Genomic DNA, 17,545 nt, shown 5'->3' with positions numbered 1-17,545 from the left:
CATCTCATATCAAACTGATTTAACTAATGACTTTTTATGATAAAAACTGTTTCTAGATTCAGGCAATGTTAGAACTTTACTTAGTGCCAAGTAATTAGTAATTAATGAAGTGATAACTAGGTGCCCAAATGTAAGATATACTCTTTCAAATCATTAGTTACCAAAAGGAGATTAAGAAGTACCTTTTCTGCAGTACTCGGGAAGCTTGGCTGAAAGGTGACAAAATTAATTTGATTTTATATTAATGTGTAGTTTTAATCCCAGAGATTTGTATGCACCATGATATGTTCAGTCATAATCACATACTGTTTCTTTTTTCCTTAAATTTTTTAGAATAATTTCTATTGTAATCTATAGAAGAAAAGCTGATTGCATTAAAGTAATTTACATGATAATTTTAAAAATCTAAAATGCTTATGCTATCTTCTGTTAATGGAAGTATAATAAACAGTGATTGTACTCTGCTGGCATTTTTATAGACTTAGATTTTACAATAGCAAGTGCTTCAGATTGCAGCCTCAACATTTCATTACAGCTGCTCCTGCAAACATATTGCAGTTTGCGCGTGGAAGCATACACATTTTGTGTTGCCTAATGGAAAAATGGTTTTGATCTGTGAAATCAGAAATACACAGATAAATTTCCATCCTCTCAGTTGGTAAATAATGTTGAAGACACAAGCTGCTGCTTTCAAAAGGAAATGTTATATCCTGGATAGTTTGAGGGATTTCTATGTACAGTGAAGCCAGTTACACTCTTGCAGAGGAGCGTATCTTCTTTGTTGGGCAGTGAATTACACAAATAATCATTGCTACTAAAATTTGGGATAAGTATGTCTGAAAAATAACTTCTGAGATCCACAGTAAATAATTATCCAGAAGAAAAATATTCATCTGCAGGATGGCTAGACAAATACCGGTTCTAAATTTGTTCTCTCAAGTGAAAGTGGTGATGGCAAGTGTCATGCCCTGTCGGCTGTTAAGATTTTCAGCCACATTCATGTGGAATGATTCACGTAACAGTGTTTGTTCAGGTTTGGTCCTCTGCACCTATTCCCTCACAGTCTGCCAGCCACAAGTGACAGTGGTTTCCTGTTACATTTGACAGCATCTTTCTTAATTATAAACAGCTATTTTGCCACATATTTTCATCTAGTCATTTCCTCTCTTTTTGATGCTTCCTGTGATTTGAATATTTAACAGCACAGCTGCAATATTCAACTAGTAATGAATTTTAAATGGAATATTTAGTATAACGGGGAAAATCTGTACCTATAAAATAATAAGGAACATCAGCTATGTGTATAGAGCGGGTGAGCAACTGGATATTGGAAGGTGTTATGTTGGAAAAGATTTCGGAATCACAGGGGGAAAGCAACTAAACATGAGGCTCTAGTGTGAAACTGTGGCGTTTCAGCACTTAAGTGGAATTGGGCATTTCAGTTTCACAGTCTAACATACATTCTCCTTCCCACTCATTCTTTAAAACTCTTTTTGATACAAAATGGTGGCAAGGCAGCCAACATTTTCTGGTTTTCTCCATTTCATACCTTGACACATTGCATGCATGACTGTTTATATACTGAGATTTCTAGTGAACTACTGCCTAGGATGCACGTGTATTTCTTAAACCAGTATCTTTGTTTTCAACCCCTCTACAACACATAACCAGATTTCTTCCCTCCAGTATGTACTGTCTTGTACTGACAACTGTTTATTAATATTGAATGTCACTATATTGTCTTCCTACACAGTTGGGCCACTCCAAGTATCTTCACAATTTGCCCCACAACTGTGAGTAATTTTGTCTTCTACAAATGTTGTCTCCTTATGTACAGCCTTTTCCCTAGATTATTTTTAAGGGTATTTACAACAAAACCTTAAAACCACCTTATTCTTTTGGCTTTTCACCATGATTATTAACGACTACGCGCATTCTCCTGTTTCATCTCTCTTAGTTTTTGGTCCATGACATTGCTTCTTCCTCACAACCCACTATGTAGTTTTTCTGGAAACATTTAATGAGAGAATTGTAAGATGTCTTTCAAAATGTGTCACCTAACCCCTATATCCACCACTTAACTAATGCTGAGAAGCAGCTTGTTATGTGACAAAGTAGTTTGTCTCCTGCTTTAGTGAAGGCAAGTAGCTTACCAAAAATTTACCTTTGCTTTTCTGAGGTGGGAACTTCCTTCCTGAGGTGTCTTTACTTCCTTTTTTTTTTTTTTCTCTCTCTTCTTCCTATAATATTTTCTTATTTCTGCGTTAAAACTTGTTGTGGTTCCAACTCTGGTGGAATATTCTTTCCATTCACTGACTCACCTGCTGAAAACTTTGCAGAACGATGGTATTTGGCATTTTCCTTTCCTTTCATTTATCTTGGTTCAGAATGGGTTTGACACTATGCCAGATTACTGTGGTAAAAAAAACAAACAAGAGGAAAGAATGTTCTCTTTCTAGGCACAAAGCTTTATTAAAATTGGGAAAATGGCACTGTACCTGAAGGTAATGCCTTTCTGCTTCACTGTCAAACCTGTGCCTACAGTTTCTCAAATCCTTCCTGCCTCATTTCCCTGTCACTGTTTAAAAAGCTAGTACCACCTTTCTAGCCTGCTGTACTCCTTTAATCTGGGCCTCTGGATCCTGATGCTCGGGATCCTGGTTCCTATATTCTCATCAGTGTGCCAGTCTATTAAAAATCAGAAACTATGCATAGCAGGTGGCTCTATATTGCATTAAAAATACAGAGCGGGTGGCTACATATTGGACGGCAGCAATGGGTTATCCAGTCTACAACCAAATTACTGACTCCATCTCCCAAGGATGTGAAGGAAGCAGTAACTATCTTAATTCCATGACAGGATGAAAACAAGTCAATTCACAAGGTAATGAGATTAGGTATTGTTTGCAAAGCATTCTGAATATGCATAAATGCTAGCTATTAATTATTGTAATAACTCACTCGGGCTGGAGCCTCGCTGGCGGGGGGTGTAAATAAAAAAGTGGGCGATGCCAAGTCCTGTCTCCGTGACAGCAGCATTGCCAAGTCCTGCGACTTTATGGCATTTCCTGCAAAATCTGGTGGTTTTCTGAGAGCTTTCACTCCTGGAATGCTGTGGACACCTTGAAGGCCTTGCTTCCCTCTTGTAAGCTAAGAATTTCTCAACGACTGTGGGAGCAGAGAAAAATCTAGAGTCCTTGCACTGAGTTCCTTCTAAATGAATGGATTTCTTAGCAATGTAATGTTTTTGTTTCTGAGCCGGTCCCTTTCCTTGCCCCAGCTATCTTTCCTAAGAAGGGGAGCGGCGCCTCCCGCAGAGCTGTTCGTCTTCCCGCGCCTTTCCACCTGCGGTGGGGGTGTACGGGCGCCGCCCGTCGCCAGCGCTCCGGCCAGCCACCGGTAAGGGAAAGCGGCGGCGGGGGGCGGTGAGCCGGCCCGGCGAGGCCGCAGCCGGGAGGCCCCAGGAGGGGGCAGACCCCGGGGCCGCCGCCCGCTGAGGCGGCAGCGCCGTCCCCCGGGGCCGGGCTGAGGGGCGGGAGGGCCACGCCTCAGAGCGAGGCCGCCCCGCGCGCCCTTTCGTCGCTACGGCAACCGGCGGGCGCCCACGGCCGGTAGGGAAGCGGCTGAGGCGGGAGGGGCGGGGCGCGAGCGGCGCATGCGCAGCCCGCGCCAGGCACTGGCGTTCCACCCCCCTGGGGGAGGCGGGCCGAGGGGGCTCGGCGCGCATGCGCGGGGGCGGCGGGTTCCCCCCCCCCCCCCCCTCACAGCACCCCCCGCGCGCGTGTATATGTGTGTGTGTGTGTGAGTGAGTGCGTGCGCGTGTATGCGCGCGCGGTGGCGCTGCCGCCCGCCCCCCCACAGCCCCCCCCGCACCAGCGCGGCCCGGAGGCGGTGAGTGGCGCTGCGCGGCCGCAGCAGGAGGAGGAGGAGGGGGAAGCCCGGCAGCCCCTCCAGCAGCCGGAGCGGCTTCCCCGTCCTCGCCCGCCCCCCGCTCATCCACCCCCCCTCGCCTCGCAGGTGAGCCGGGCTGCCGCGGGAAGGAGGCGAAGGAGGAGGGAGCCCTGCGGCCGGCGCCCGCCTCCGCGGGGAGCTGCGGCGGGGCTTATTGTCCGGCTGCTGGGAGGAGGAGGAGGAGAGAAAGGAGGCTTAACCCCGGCCCGCACGCCGGGCCCTGAAGGGCTGCCGGCCGGGGATTGGAGGCGCGCGTCCCCTCCCAGATCCGGGGAGGGTCCCGGCCCCCACCCGTCACCCCGCCGCCGGCCGGCACCGCGCGGAGCCCTGCGCTCCGCCGCCCACCTGCCGCCCGCCTCCTCCTCACACGGGCGCCGCGGGGAGAGGGGTGGCGGGCGGCGGGGAACGGGCCACTCGCCCCCCGCGGGCTGGGCCGGCGGCTCGGCAGCGCCCTCTCCCCCGGCCGCGTGTGCGGGGGGGTGTGTGTGCGTGTGCGCGCGGAGGGCGACGGCGCTGTGCGGCCCCCCCCTCCCGCCCCCGGCCTTGCTGCAAGATGGAGGGATGCGCGGCTGTGGAGCGAGCCCGGAGCGCGCCTCCGGTCGTTGATTCCCCCCCGCCGCCGCTACCTGCGTGAGGGGCCGGAGAGCAGGTTGTGGCCTGGAGGGGGGGGGAAGCTGCCCGCCCCCCCTCTTTGCTGCGTAGCGAGGGCACGAGAGTGTTGTTGGTGCGTGTGGGGATGGGCAGAGCCGCCTTCCCGCGGGGTCCCCGCGCTCGGCGCCGCGGTGGGGCCTGAGGGAGGCTGGGGCGGAGGGGGAGGCGCGGCGGCTGGCGCGGTGAGGTACCGCCTTCCAGTCAGCCCCTCCCTGGGGTCCGAGGCACCTTCCCGCCAGCTACATGAGGCAGCGCGACCCCGGGGGGGCGGTGGGAGGGGTATTCAGGGTATCCACACGACGTAGCGTTTCTTTTATCCGAAACGGGGTAAGTTCAGAGCACCAGGAGTGCGTTGCCTTGTGGTAGGCGGGGATCTGCTTTAGAGGGTGGGCAAATAGATGCTGTTCCTTTGACATCGGGAGCGTTTGGCATATTTTTTTCCAGGCAGTGCATGCTGGAAAAGCAGTTCTATAGATATATTTTAAACCAAGATGAGTGGTGATGATAGGAATAGTTTGAAGTAACTTGTCCCTGTGTTTTTAATAGTAATTACGGGCCTGGTGAAATTCTGTCAGCGTGTTTATCTGTTTGAGAGATCCCTCTACTGACAAAAGGTGCCTTTGTACAGGTCTTATTCCCCTGCCCTCCCCTTCTCTTTCTATGCTAAACTAGGGGGCTTTGCTACGAATAACTAGAAGAGGTGGAGGCTATTTCTTTTCAAATGGGATAGGTGCATAAGCAGGCAATCAAATGTTTTGTAGGCCTGCAGTTCTTGAGTTTCTCTCAAGACTGGAAAATGTCATAGGATGCATAACGATTATTTTGGGGTTTTTTTCTTACACTGCTTGCTTCTGCAGCTGACTTGATTTTAGTAGTGTGGTGGTGGTGCTGCTTTGTTTCTGTGCAAAATGGGCGTAACTTTCTATTCACATCAAACAGCGGTTTGTGACCTTTTTTGATACGTAGACCTATTGTGTTTTTCAGTGGTTGTGTACGTTTTTGTTTAATGAACTTCAACTCACCAGTTTGATTTTTTTTTTTTTAATCTTATTAGATCTCAGCAGGCCATTAGAAATAATACATGGTCCAAAGGTTGAAAACTACTGACACTGCTGATACTTTTGTATTATTTTCATGCAAATGGTTTAATTGTTGACCCTTTTAAAACAACATCAAATACAGAACAGTGAGGAGTAGAAAAATATATTGTCTCCCAGAGCTTTCTCTTGACAACACAGATGCATTTTTTTCCGTGTATTATTTGCAAGGTTTAGTATCTATGATGATACAACCAGAGGATTTCCATAAGCACCTCTGCATGAGCTGTACTGGCTTGGGCCCTGCTTCTGTAAATTGGTATGATCCACACATGTGCCAGAACTGCTTGAGTTAATTGGTACCATCAAGTACCACAGTATAACATAGTACAGAAGTTGGTGATTGCTTGTGATCTTTACTAGTAGTGTCTCTGGTTACTCTGAAAAATATTTCACGTTTCTGGGATAAATAATTAAATTTCATTTATGTTTGGTGGTTCTGTGTGTTGTGTTGTTTTTTGTTTTTTTTTTTTAAGGGTGTTCTCTTGCAGAAGCAAAACTATCCCAGCTTTGTACAGCCTCTGCACATCCATCCCTGCATGTGGGTTGCCTGCAGTCTTGCTAGAAGTTTGCTAAAGCTAGGTCACTTGAATTGAAAGAGTGCCCTCTGGCGAAACCTGTGTTTAGAGTTTGGACTGTATGTAAAGAAGCACTCCTGCTAGTCTGCAATTAAATATTCCTCCCAGCGAGGCTGGAGATGTGTCCTGCACTGAAATGCTAGTGTGGCGTGGCTGAGATGGGGGACGGGCAGTCACCTCCAAATACATGTGGAAGATGTACAGCAGTCACTTGGAGTCTGTGAGCCCCCTTGTGAAATATTCTACCTTGTAATTTATTTTGCTGGATTTTTGATGAGAAGCGTTTGATTCCTCAGTCTAATGGAGGAAAAAAACCCCACAACCCTTTTCATGAGGTTATCCTGTTTACTGTTGGATTGGGTTTTTTTTCCTCAGAAACCTCTCTTTGTGCAGAATTTTTGGAGAGATGTTTTTCTCTTCCACACTTGTATCTTGCTGGTGACTGTTTAGGTTGAAAATCCCAATATCCAGATATTTTATTGATCTTGATGCTGCTCAGCACCAGTGAACAAGAATGAAGATACAGGGCTAACTCTTTAATTGGAGCTACTTGTGTAAACTTTGATTTTAAAATTGGCTGTGTATGTAATAAATGTGTTTAAGACTTCAGAAAGCTAATGAGGTTTTAGTGTGCTCATGTTCTGCTTGACAGGTCTTTGAATATTAAAAGATTTGAATTGGTAAAGACACACCTCCATATTAAACAGTGTCTTCCCCTATTTTTTTTTATCATTGAGATTAGGGATTAATATTTTCCTTTATATTTGCTTGAAGCTGAGTCATTTGGGCCCCTCCTTTCATTCAGTAAATAAAGCTGAGTTGAAAACTTCCCTTAGGGGTGCGGAGTGTAATTGTTTGCATTTTGTTGAAATGTAAGACCCCAAAGGCATGGTATATTTCAGATTTGAGTGTTTTACAGTTTTTAATATTTGTGCATGCATAGCATTTACTGCATGAATTTCATGTGGGCTTCATGTTTTATCTGTTTATGAACTAATCACCTTAAACTGCTGAAGCAAAGGAGTCTTAACACCCGGTTGGGTGTTTCAAGTAGATGCTCTGTATGCTTAGTCCCCTAGAATGTGCAGAGGTGTGACTGCAACTTTTTCCTTTACAAAGATCCTTAAAGACATTATAGGACTCCAGGGAAAATGGCATTGGAATCCTTCTTGTGGGCAAGCTGGTACCACCCAGTATTCTGCCAAGTGGGAAGGGGACATCTGAAATCTGAGCTGGAGCGAGGCAGTTGTGGGGTGTCAGAAAGCTTGCAACTCCTATGCTGCAGTGGCTGCCCAGTCACTGGGCTATGCTGGTGGCAGCACCTTTGTGCAGTCAGGAGGAACTGTGTAAAGCCGGGGGAGGGAGGGGGAGAGGGTGGCCCAAAGTTACAGAAGGGGAAGATGTACTCAGCAGCATGGTATGTTCTGAACATTGGAGCTTCTTGCCATGGCTTGTACAAGTTAGCATGGTGTAATGATGGTCATTGAACCTGCTGGCTGGCTGTGGAAGAGGGAGACTGTTTCCAGTCTGTGTTTCAGTTTATAGGAGACTTTGTCTAGAAAAACTGACCCATTCATTGCATTTTACCATAGAGCAAAATAAAACACTGGGAAGTCTAGTGGGCCAGTACTGAGTATTTTAAAATACAATGTTCCTCACATGCATAAAAGGTTAATGTTTATTCTCTCGGACTCGCTGTTCTGAGGTGTGCTACTCTCGAGTACACTCACAGCTGGTCTTTTCAAAACTCCTTACAGGCTTCCAGATGGGTTGTAGGCTGTCAAATGACACAAATGGTGTCTTCCTTGAACCCATGGAGATGCCCTGAGAATGCTCTCAGGAGCCTTGCTATCCCAGCTTTGTTGTCAGCGTAACTTTTTCCATGGCTGTAATTTCAGTGCAGAGAAGTGACAGCCTCCATGCTTATTGTGTGCCTTTCCGTAAGTAAGGCTAGGATTCCTTTTTCCTGTGTTTTTTCCCTCTTCCCTGCCTGTGTTGTCTTACAGTCCCAACTACAAGAATGACAGTTTAGGTAGAACTGCAGGGCAATAATGCTGGGGAAAAAGAAGCAGCATACCTTGCAGGTCCAGGAAGCTTTGCCCTTGTTTCCGTAGGGCTGCACCAGTCAGACTGTGTTTTGGCTTTGTGACTGTCAAGTGCATCAACAAGTCAAGGTTTTCTGCCCAAGAAAATCTCTGGGTGTGCTGCAGCACACCTCTCTGCCTGACACTGAGAAGCTCAAGAGCTGCATGGTCAGAATATCAAGAAACAGTCTTGTCAGCCCCCTGTATGCATCATATTTGTGGTTTAAAACCCTGCATATTTCTCAGTGGTAAAGAGCAGCCTCCTTTGTTAAAGATTAAGCCTGTAACATGGGAGCTGATTTGATGCCAAATTTGAGAGAGCAATGCATCTGTTGCTGCTTGATGGTTAAATGGAAGCCTTCCCCTTTTTTTTCTCTTGGAGGCAGATACTGCTTGCAGTCAGTCCCCTGTGGTAGGATTCATCTTGGTGCAAACTCTAGGAACATTTATTCTGTTCTTTGAAGTGTCGGACTTGTGACCTATTCTCCATGGCTATTTCAGAATTTCATTTATATGAATGCATTTCACAGGCAGTATAAACTCTAGGTTGCAAGTGAACTGGGAGAGGCATGTGCGTGCCCTATTTTCTCTGGTCTATCTGGGGAGACTTACAGTCTCCCCATATATTGCAAGTGTGACCACAACAGTTAATGTAGCTCAGTGCCTCATCAGCATGTAGTTGAGATTTGAACATGGATTAGAACAAGCTGGCTGAAGTTCAATCCAGATAAAATATACATGATGATGTGGATGTAATTATCAGCCTTCCTAATTGAAGGAGTGCGTTTGCCATTAGGTAGAAGTGTTAGTGCCCTCTTGTGACTCGAGTTTATTAGTTGTTGTTCTTAGCAGTCATATTGAAACAGTAAAATCAGTTTTTAAAATCTTTGACTAGAAGATTGAGACCTCCTAACCTGATTAGAGCTACCTAGAATTTGGCTGGAAGTTGTCTCTGCCCATCCTCCCCTTGGTTTTAGATCGTTATAGCAGTGCCTAGTGCAAGTAATGAAACATAACTTGGGAAGAGCCTGGGTCAGTTAAGGAAGCACGAACAGCATGCCTGGGGATAAGCAGAAATGCCAAAGAGGGAGACTGATTGTTAATGGGGTCCTCTGCCGAAAAGTGGTTGGTCCAGTTTAGTAATTTCTTACAGCTCGTGAGTCTCCTCACTTATACTGATTGTGCTGTATGTCTGAGGGCTGAAGCACTCAGACTGATAGAGAAGAAGTGTGTAACAGGTGTGGCAGAGGAGAAGCTTGAGATAGGCTGGCTTCCATGCTGTAGCTCCATTTTAAGGCAATTTGGAGGCAAAATGTGGTGCTGAAGGTTTTGCTGGCTTTGGAGCAGTCTCAGTAGGAGTCAGCAGCACTGATGCTTTGGGATATGTATGTGTTACCTCTTTTTAATGGAGCTATGGTATTGGCAGCAATCAATTAAGTCTGAAGTGCCCTAGGACAGGCTATCAACTCTCTGACCACTGTCGTAGTATGGCATTAAAAGCTGTTTGATTTGTGCCTCCCTCATTATTCATTAAGGGACAGCTTTGAGACTATGGAATTTGCTTTCCTCATTGAGACGGGCTCAGATTGATCGTGCTGGGGAAGAAGAGTATTGATCTTCTTTAAAAGTTGAAGGTGTATTTCTTAGATAATAGTGGCTAGATAAAACTGGCAGAGATCCCGAAAAAGTGATCTTAATGCAGTTTGTAAATTGGATTGCTTTTATCACATTATTAAGGTGCCCAGGGTTTGGGATAATTGTCTAACCTATAGTATTATATTTTCATTTAGATTTAGAATAAGTGGTATAATGTCACAGAGTGTGGCTGGATTTGGACCAAAGGGTGAATAAGCAGGACAAAACACATTTTCTGATGTGTTACAGCCTTTTCAGATAAATGTATAGGCAGGCAGAAGCCTCCAATGAAAAGCTGAAAGTCTCAATTTACTAAGTCTTTCTTTGTAAGCTTCAGGTATGATTTTATATCTGAAGAGGCATGTAAGCACATGTGGACTTGTGACTTGTTAGTTCCATGTAAAACGCAAATTTATAACTCTTTAAAAGCTTGTGGTTGTTGTCCACTTGTTTTATTGCCAAGTTGTTAGTTTGATCTTCTAATTGCTGTTAACTTCTGTTGCTTGATAAAGTTGGGGTCCTCCACAGTCGTAACTAATTTAAATTGGTTTGTAATTGAATTAGGTTGTGACCCCACATGGAGCAAGGCAGCTTTTTTTGACTGCTCACTTCCCATACTGTTCTGGCAGAAACACTAGTAGAGTGAACTGCATCAGGGAACTTAGCTAAGAGATTAAGCTTTTTTTTTTATTTCCTTGCCTTATTTTTCAGTTTGATAGTTCCCCCAAACTATTTATTCTTCAGCCATACAAAGTCTTGTGCTGATGTCATGGCAGAGAAATGAATGAAAAAAGCAATTAGTGGCAGAGATGACTAGCAAGTACAACATCAGAGTTCCCATAAACCAGCTGACATCAATTAAGTGGATCAGTTGTTCCTTTGGTTATAGCTGTGCTTGTGGAGTGATGATTTCTGGTATTAGAGCACAGGCTCAACTCTCTTGAATCCCTAGCTGGGTTTGCAAGTCTGGGAACTTGGGAAAAACTTCTTCGTTTCAGATCTCGTGCAGAAATATTTGAGGCATTATAAGATCCTTGTGACATTTCTGAAAATTCCTTTTGCATAGACCTAAACTTAACAGTCACTGCATCTTTTACAATAGGCTGGTGGAGTGAGTTAGGAATGGTGATGGTGTGACTGGAGACTTGGTAATAACAGCCATTTGTCTGATCAAGCGAAAACTAATACCGGAGCCTGTAAAGTGTTTCGGGGATTCCAAAAGCATCTGCAATCAGCTTACTTGTTGTGTGAAGCGTTAGAATGATGGTGGCATCACATAGTTTTAGGTGTACATTTTGGATTTCAAAATGCACATAAATTTTTTTGAAGTGCTAAATCAATGAAAGAAAAAATGCCCCAAAGATTTGGACTATGCTCCCATTGCTGTTTTGCGCTGTCACTAATTAGTAACTCTAATATCATGAGGTGTATTGATAAAGCATATGGTTAAGTGTATGACTCATCATTGTATTGCCTCTCCTACTCTGTCACATAATTAATTTTCTCTGTGTGGTTAAAGGGCACCTGAACTGTGCTGCCGTTGCTAGCAAGTCCAGACCACTCTGCCAACAGCCTTGTCTTTGATTACCAGCCAGTTTCCCCATGTGCTTTATTGGTAAGTATACCTGAGCAGTGGCAGCTATTACATTTATTTTTAGAATAATAGTCACATACTTTTAGACTGACCAGTTTGTTTGGGCGTTAGTTGTCAGGCTTGTCTGGCAAGTACATCTAAATAATTTTTATATTCTTATTGATCAAACTTTTATGGAAATATACCAACAGGCGTTTTGGAAAGGAATAATGTATAAGAAGAGAAGGAATCTGTTGAGTTCAGTCCTTCCATGCAGTTGAGGTGATCTTCAAGTATCTTCTGGAGCTCAGAGTGTAAAATTACTGAAGGCTTAGCAAGATTTCCTCTTAGCTACACACTAACCCTGTGCTTCTGAGAACCATGAATGTGGTGGACAGTGCGTGGCCTGAAACTTGAGATGTTTGTTAGGGCAGATAAAACCTGGGCCTTGCAGGTCTGCCTTAAGGTAGGACGAGGATAAACATTACCTAGGTATAAGGCTTTGTTATTACTTTTTAATACGCCATACATGGATGGTGTCAGGTGTGCAGTTTCTAATGAAACTGTTTTCCATTTTATTTATATGATAATAGCAAATGTCCCTCTGTAGTCAAAATGTTTTTGCTACTTCCTGTTTGCAAAATGCTTGGCTAGCCACCCTTTGTGGGATGATTGCCCTATTGGTGATACACAATTTCTTCTAATCCTCCTTTGGTTTTTTTTTCCCTCCCAATCTGGGCCTATTTGGGATTTATTTTGAACAGATTTTGCCAGAAAACTCTTTGATAATAGATTTTGATATTCTTAGTGATATGCCTTGCTAAAAGTGCTTTTCTCCTTACTAGTGGACAATAACTTTCTTTCTGATCCAGTGTAGTATATGGCATTTCCAGTCATGCTAATAGGTAATTTTTAATGGTACTGTAAACAAGTATGTATGTTTTACAAATGTGCCAAAGGTAGTAGTACCAAATCTAATTGCGGTATGAAACTGTGATTCTTTGGTGGTTTTTTTTTTGTACCCTTGTGTAGATCTAGCTATGCTGGCAGAAGGTTATTTTATTTGTGGAAGTTGTTCAGCTCTGCTGGCAATATCTGTTGAAGTATTCTGGGTGGACACTTTGAACATTTCTAAAGGAATTTGGAGAGCAAAATGCTGTTAACCAAATTGTTAGTCAGGAGATCAAACAAAAAGGCAAGCTTGATGCTGTTTTCAGTTGGGGTGGGCGCTGGATCTACAATGTTTTGAAAAGTTGAAGGCATATTAAAGAAGAGGAAAAAACTGCTTTTGAGGTGCAGTATTTCTTTACCTTTGAAGGACGGCAGCTATTCATAAACAGATGGTGTGCTTTAGGACCTGCTTGCAGATAGCGCTTCCTCAATATCTGCATGTAATGGCTTGCCCTTGTACTTAATTAACTTGCTGACTTTTTTTTTAATGCGGATAGGGTCTGTGTGATGACAGAACTCTGACTATTTCGTGCTGTGACTTGTGTTTAATACTTCTGAAAAGTCAATCTTGCCTCTTTTCTGAAGCTGTCTTAGTGGTGGAAAGGCTTCTTCATTACGACCTAGTTCATGTTTCAGATAAGGTAATTTAACTTCTCTTAAAAGAAGCGTTCGTACAAACCTGTGTATAAGCTAGCGTTGAGATACTTCGGTTTGTTAGAGAGATGTCTAAAAATTCTGTTAGAGACCACCAATCAGAACTGCTTTAGTTCTTTTTTTTGGTAACAAATGCTGTATGACTAGGATGGGGAAAAGAAGCATCTGCGTATTTGTTACATGATCCCAAATTATTTTTTATATGCACAATGGAAAGTTTTAAAGTATTTAAGGTGACATTATGCCAGGACATCTAGAGAAGCTTATAAAAAATCTTGGTGTATTTTTTTGTCCTGTGAAATTGTGTGCCTTCCCTGTTCAATTTGATTAGCTTATGGGACAAAACTGAAACACTCAGGGGTGTGGAAGCAGTGTTGGACATTTATAGCATGTGCTTGTTAATAAGTGCAGAGTGACTATATGCAAAATGGGTATGAATTCTTAAACAAATTTAGACTTAGCGTACCAACAGTATATGTGTTAATGACCTTAGGCTGACACAGTTTTGTTGAGGAATAATTCTTGACCTGAATTTTATAACTTAGTTATAAGACAATAAAGATAATTAATTGAAAGGGTATTGTGGGGCCCAAAAAGCCTTTTATAAAGGATAGCTTAGGAAAATGTGAAATCTGTTGTGCAGATCTATATAGTAATATAATTCAGAGGTGTGTTGTATTTGTGTTATGCTAAGTTAGTTAGAGAAATCTAGTTAGCCTATGTTATGTGATACTGGTACAAAGGGAAGCTTGTTTGGTAAATAATGCAAGTAGCTAACATGAAAGAAGTCTTGCTAAGCTATTGCGCCCACAAAACTTAAATCCCTCATTTATTTGTAAACAAAAGTATATTGTAGAAAAGTTGAGAGTTTTAATAATGTCATCTGTACCTATTTTTTTTTAAAAAAAGCTAGCTCTTATTTTCATGACCTAGAAAAAAAATCCATGCTTTTACATACTTTTTCTTCTCCTCTTTCTATGAAGTGATAGTCTTAAGTGGAAAACAGAATCAGGCAGTAATGGACTCAAAGGACAGAAGTGAGATCTCTCCAGGGAACAGGAAAAAAGACAGACTTCGCTTGTTGTCTTGGGGTTTGGTGAAGTTTGTGTTGCTTTTTTTTGGATTTCTGTGTGGACTGATACTGAATGTCCTGGATATCTTCTTGATTTTACTAGTTGGAGTGAGGGAGGGAAGATAAGGAGAAGTGATGGGCTTCAGCAACTGAACTTTTTGTTGCTGGTCTCTTTCTCTGGTGTTGTTTTTCCCTATTACATTCCAGGTTGTTACTGGAATTTGATATCTTTTTTTTCCCTAGGGCAATAGGGCGTGTTTCTATGATCTTATCATTAGACTAGCTGATCGGTATTTCTTTGCGGCTTTTTCTGTATTTATGATTCTCCTAATGTTGGTAGAAGTGCTTTGCTTACAGGAGGAAAATGGCAATCTTTTGGAATTCATAATTGGCACCTCCTCTAATGCAGAGGAGGCTGACTTTTTTTAATGTAGCAATCCTCAAAATCAGAAAACACATCTTGAAAGAGAAAAAGGGGTCTTGTCTAGGTTGGAGATGCCATTTGCAAATTGTGTTCTTTTCTAGGGCTGGGTTGAGCATGGAGTTGCATCCCAGAGTGAATTGGTGTTGAGTTTGCTTCGTTCCTCAGTGAGGGAGCTGGCTTATGCGGCAGTCTCTGGTAGAGCAGGCCTGCTGCCTGCTATTTGATAGCTTTGTCAGATTTACGGTGTTTATTAGCCATGTGCAACTCAGCTGGAAAACAGCACTCTGTTTGTGAAAAAAATAGATTCTTACATTGGAAAGATCCTGTAAATCACTACATGAATATTACATTTAAATTGGTAACTGTGTTTTGCTGGTTTTGCTGAGGTTCTTTTTCTCTGTTGTCTCAGAGGTAGTGGAAGGTAAGTTTGTGTTGCTCATTGAAATACTTTCGCTTTTAAGTGATAAAGCTGTTTCAAAAGTATACCACCTGCCAAAACCACGCTAACCATGTTGTGGCTAGTGACTTCAGTGATATTTCAACAATAAGGTACCAATACTCTATTTATGATGTGGCTGACTCTCCTTCATGTTTAAGTGATATTCATGACCACAGTGAACCTTCCCAACTCTGCAAGCTGCATGTGAAGCTAACTAAACAATTAAAGTATTTTCAAAATGCAGCCAAAGTATTGGATTTTTCAGCCATTCTTTTAGCAGGTAAGAGGCAACTCACTTGCTGGTAGTATAGAATGGGAAAATGAATTACTAATTCATGTTGTTTTTTCTTTTTTTTAAAAGGCTTTTCTAATATGTATGATCTTGGCTTTGAGACAATGTTGAAAGATCTGAGTTTATTTAGTTGTAATGTATATTATTTTTTTAACTGTCAAAAAATTTATCCTTGTATTAATTTCTTTGACCAAATTATTTGTAGTTCAGATTTTCCAAATCCTCATGGGGCAGTATCAGTTGAATCTCTCATGGTGGTGACACCATGAAGTGTTGCAGTATCACCAAGCATCAAAACGCAGTGAAGCCTTTTATCAAAGACGTAGCAGGGCTAAGGGAAGTGGGTGTGGATAGGGCTTGTGCGATCTCTCTCTGTGCTTCTGCCCCTCCAACAGCTGATTTGCTGTTACTGGCTTATTGGACTCTCATTTCACAACATGAGAGGTTGCAGCTTTTCTTTCCTATTCCTGGATGTTGGCCTTCCATCGCCAGTACACTTCATTTCTCATTCTGGGGTCCATGGGCTTTCTCACCTCTGAACCTGTGTATGTGTGTTTAGGAGGCTTGCTTTTCTCTGATGGTTTTTCAGGAAGGACAAAATGCACTGTGATCTACCTCTGGGGCTCATTAGTGTTGGAGGGGAGAGGCCACATGAATAACATCTTCATCTGGGCAGAGTATCCATCACAGTGCTGCTTTTCCTAGCTAGGAGGATGTGCCCGTGCCATAAGTTGATTGCTTGAGGTGATGCATTTAAAATTGGCTTTCTGTGACTATTCTGCAGGATCTTCTTTGTGTTTATTATGTAATAGAATATTTTTGTTGGAGGCTTGAAGCCAGATTTTACCAAATCTTCCTAGAAGGAAATAAGGGAAGATTCAAAACTGTTCAAACGGTTCTCAAGTTTTTTAAATACTGTTTATCCACTCTTTTTACATATATCTTTTAGATTCCAAAATTCACATCATCAAAAAAGCAAGAAATTAAGTACATTGTGTGGTTTGATTCTGCTTGATCAGTATATTTGGATATACTTCTTTTTCTCTGAACCTAGACACTGTATTAATTAGATTGTTGATGCCTTTTGTGTTTTCTTTAAACTAGAGAATTGGAATATTTTAGAGGGGACAACTGGGGGTCATCTAGCTCACGCTGTTGCTCAGGGCATGAAAAGACAGTTTATTATTAGAACCGTTTGGAAATTCTGCAATGTAAAGTATTTTAATATATCGTGTATGTTGTCAAATAATACCTTCCGGAGCTGCAAATTTACACAATTTCTGAACCAGGAATCAAATTCACTCCTTGCTGCAGTATTGCAGTGATAGGGTAACTTGTCTTAAACTCATGGTAATTGGGCATTAAAAATGCTGAGGTGGTGCAGAATTTAAAAGCACACAGTTCTGCACAATGGGATTCTCCAACTGGCAGCCCATGGGCTCTGGTCTGCTTCTGCATGGCAACAAAATACCCTGCTGGCAACTGGCTTCCCTGGCCACCTCTCCCAGCCTAGTTTGTTTCCCAGCACAGCTTTCTCTTCACTGGGGTTTTTTTGTTGCTTCAAGCAAGGCTACTCCCTGTTTGGTGTGTATTGTCCACTTACGTTTCTTATGTTGACAGATTTCTTTGTACCTCCAGTACAAGGACAGTTTAATGTCAATAATGATGAAGCGATATCAAATCCTTGTCTCAGTTGTAACTTAGGCTACTGGTTCTAAATACGTAGAAACTTCCTCAGACCCTTTCAGTTCTCTGTATTAGTCATGGCCTTTTTTCATGTTTTTCCTGCTATTCAAGGTGAATCTTGCATGACAGCAAAAATGCTCGTCTTGGCCAAGCTGTGTATTTATTTGGGTGGCTGAAATTTTTTTTCTTAACTAAAACAACACAGGACATGACAGAGTCTCAAAGAAGTGTTGTATTTTCATTTAGATGAGGTGAAGAATTAGCTTTCATTGGTTTGTCCAGAATGGCTAATCTCTGTTGCTTAAGAGTGAGCCAGAGCTATTGATTAGTCTGGGCCAGAAGATCCCCTCTCTGTAGAAGATGGGGAAGAAAACACTTTTGTGCAAAATTTAGGACTGAACTCCTGCAAGGTTTCCTGACAGAAGTTGCCAGAGAACAGGAAAGCTTACCTGGTAGGT

At 42.9% G+C, this 17,545-nt stretch overlaps 1 protein-coding gene across 11 annotated transcripts in view; it reads left to right on the top strand.

Annotated features, from left to right (window-relative positions):
• The first annotated feature begins 3,822 nt into the window (after positions 1-3,822).
• RALGPS2 (Ral GEF with PH domain and SH3 binding motif 2) overlaps positions 3,823-17,545 on the top strand; it is a 131,447-nt gene continuing 117,724 nt past the window's right edge. For 2 of the 11 annotated variants that reach the window (XM_074876995.1, XM_074876993.1), the window contains exons 1-2: positions 4,489-4,675; positions 11,516-11,611. The gene's annotated coding sequence lies outside the window, so the exon portion shown is untranslated. The other 9 variants (XM_074876997.1, XM_074876996.1, XM_074876986.1 and 6 more) reach the window with 8 other exon arrangements.

The sequence above is a fragment of the Strix uralensis genome, chromosome 8, assembly GCF_047716275.1.
Source record: "Strix uralensis isolate ZFMK-TIS-50842 chromosome 8, bStrUra1, whole genome shotgun sequence".
In the NCBI taxonomy this organism is placed as follows: Eukaryota; Metazoa; Chordata; class Aves; order Strigiformes; family Strigidae; genus Strix; species Strix uralensis.
This window is presented reverse-complemented; position numbering and strand designations above follow the sequence as displayed.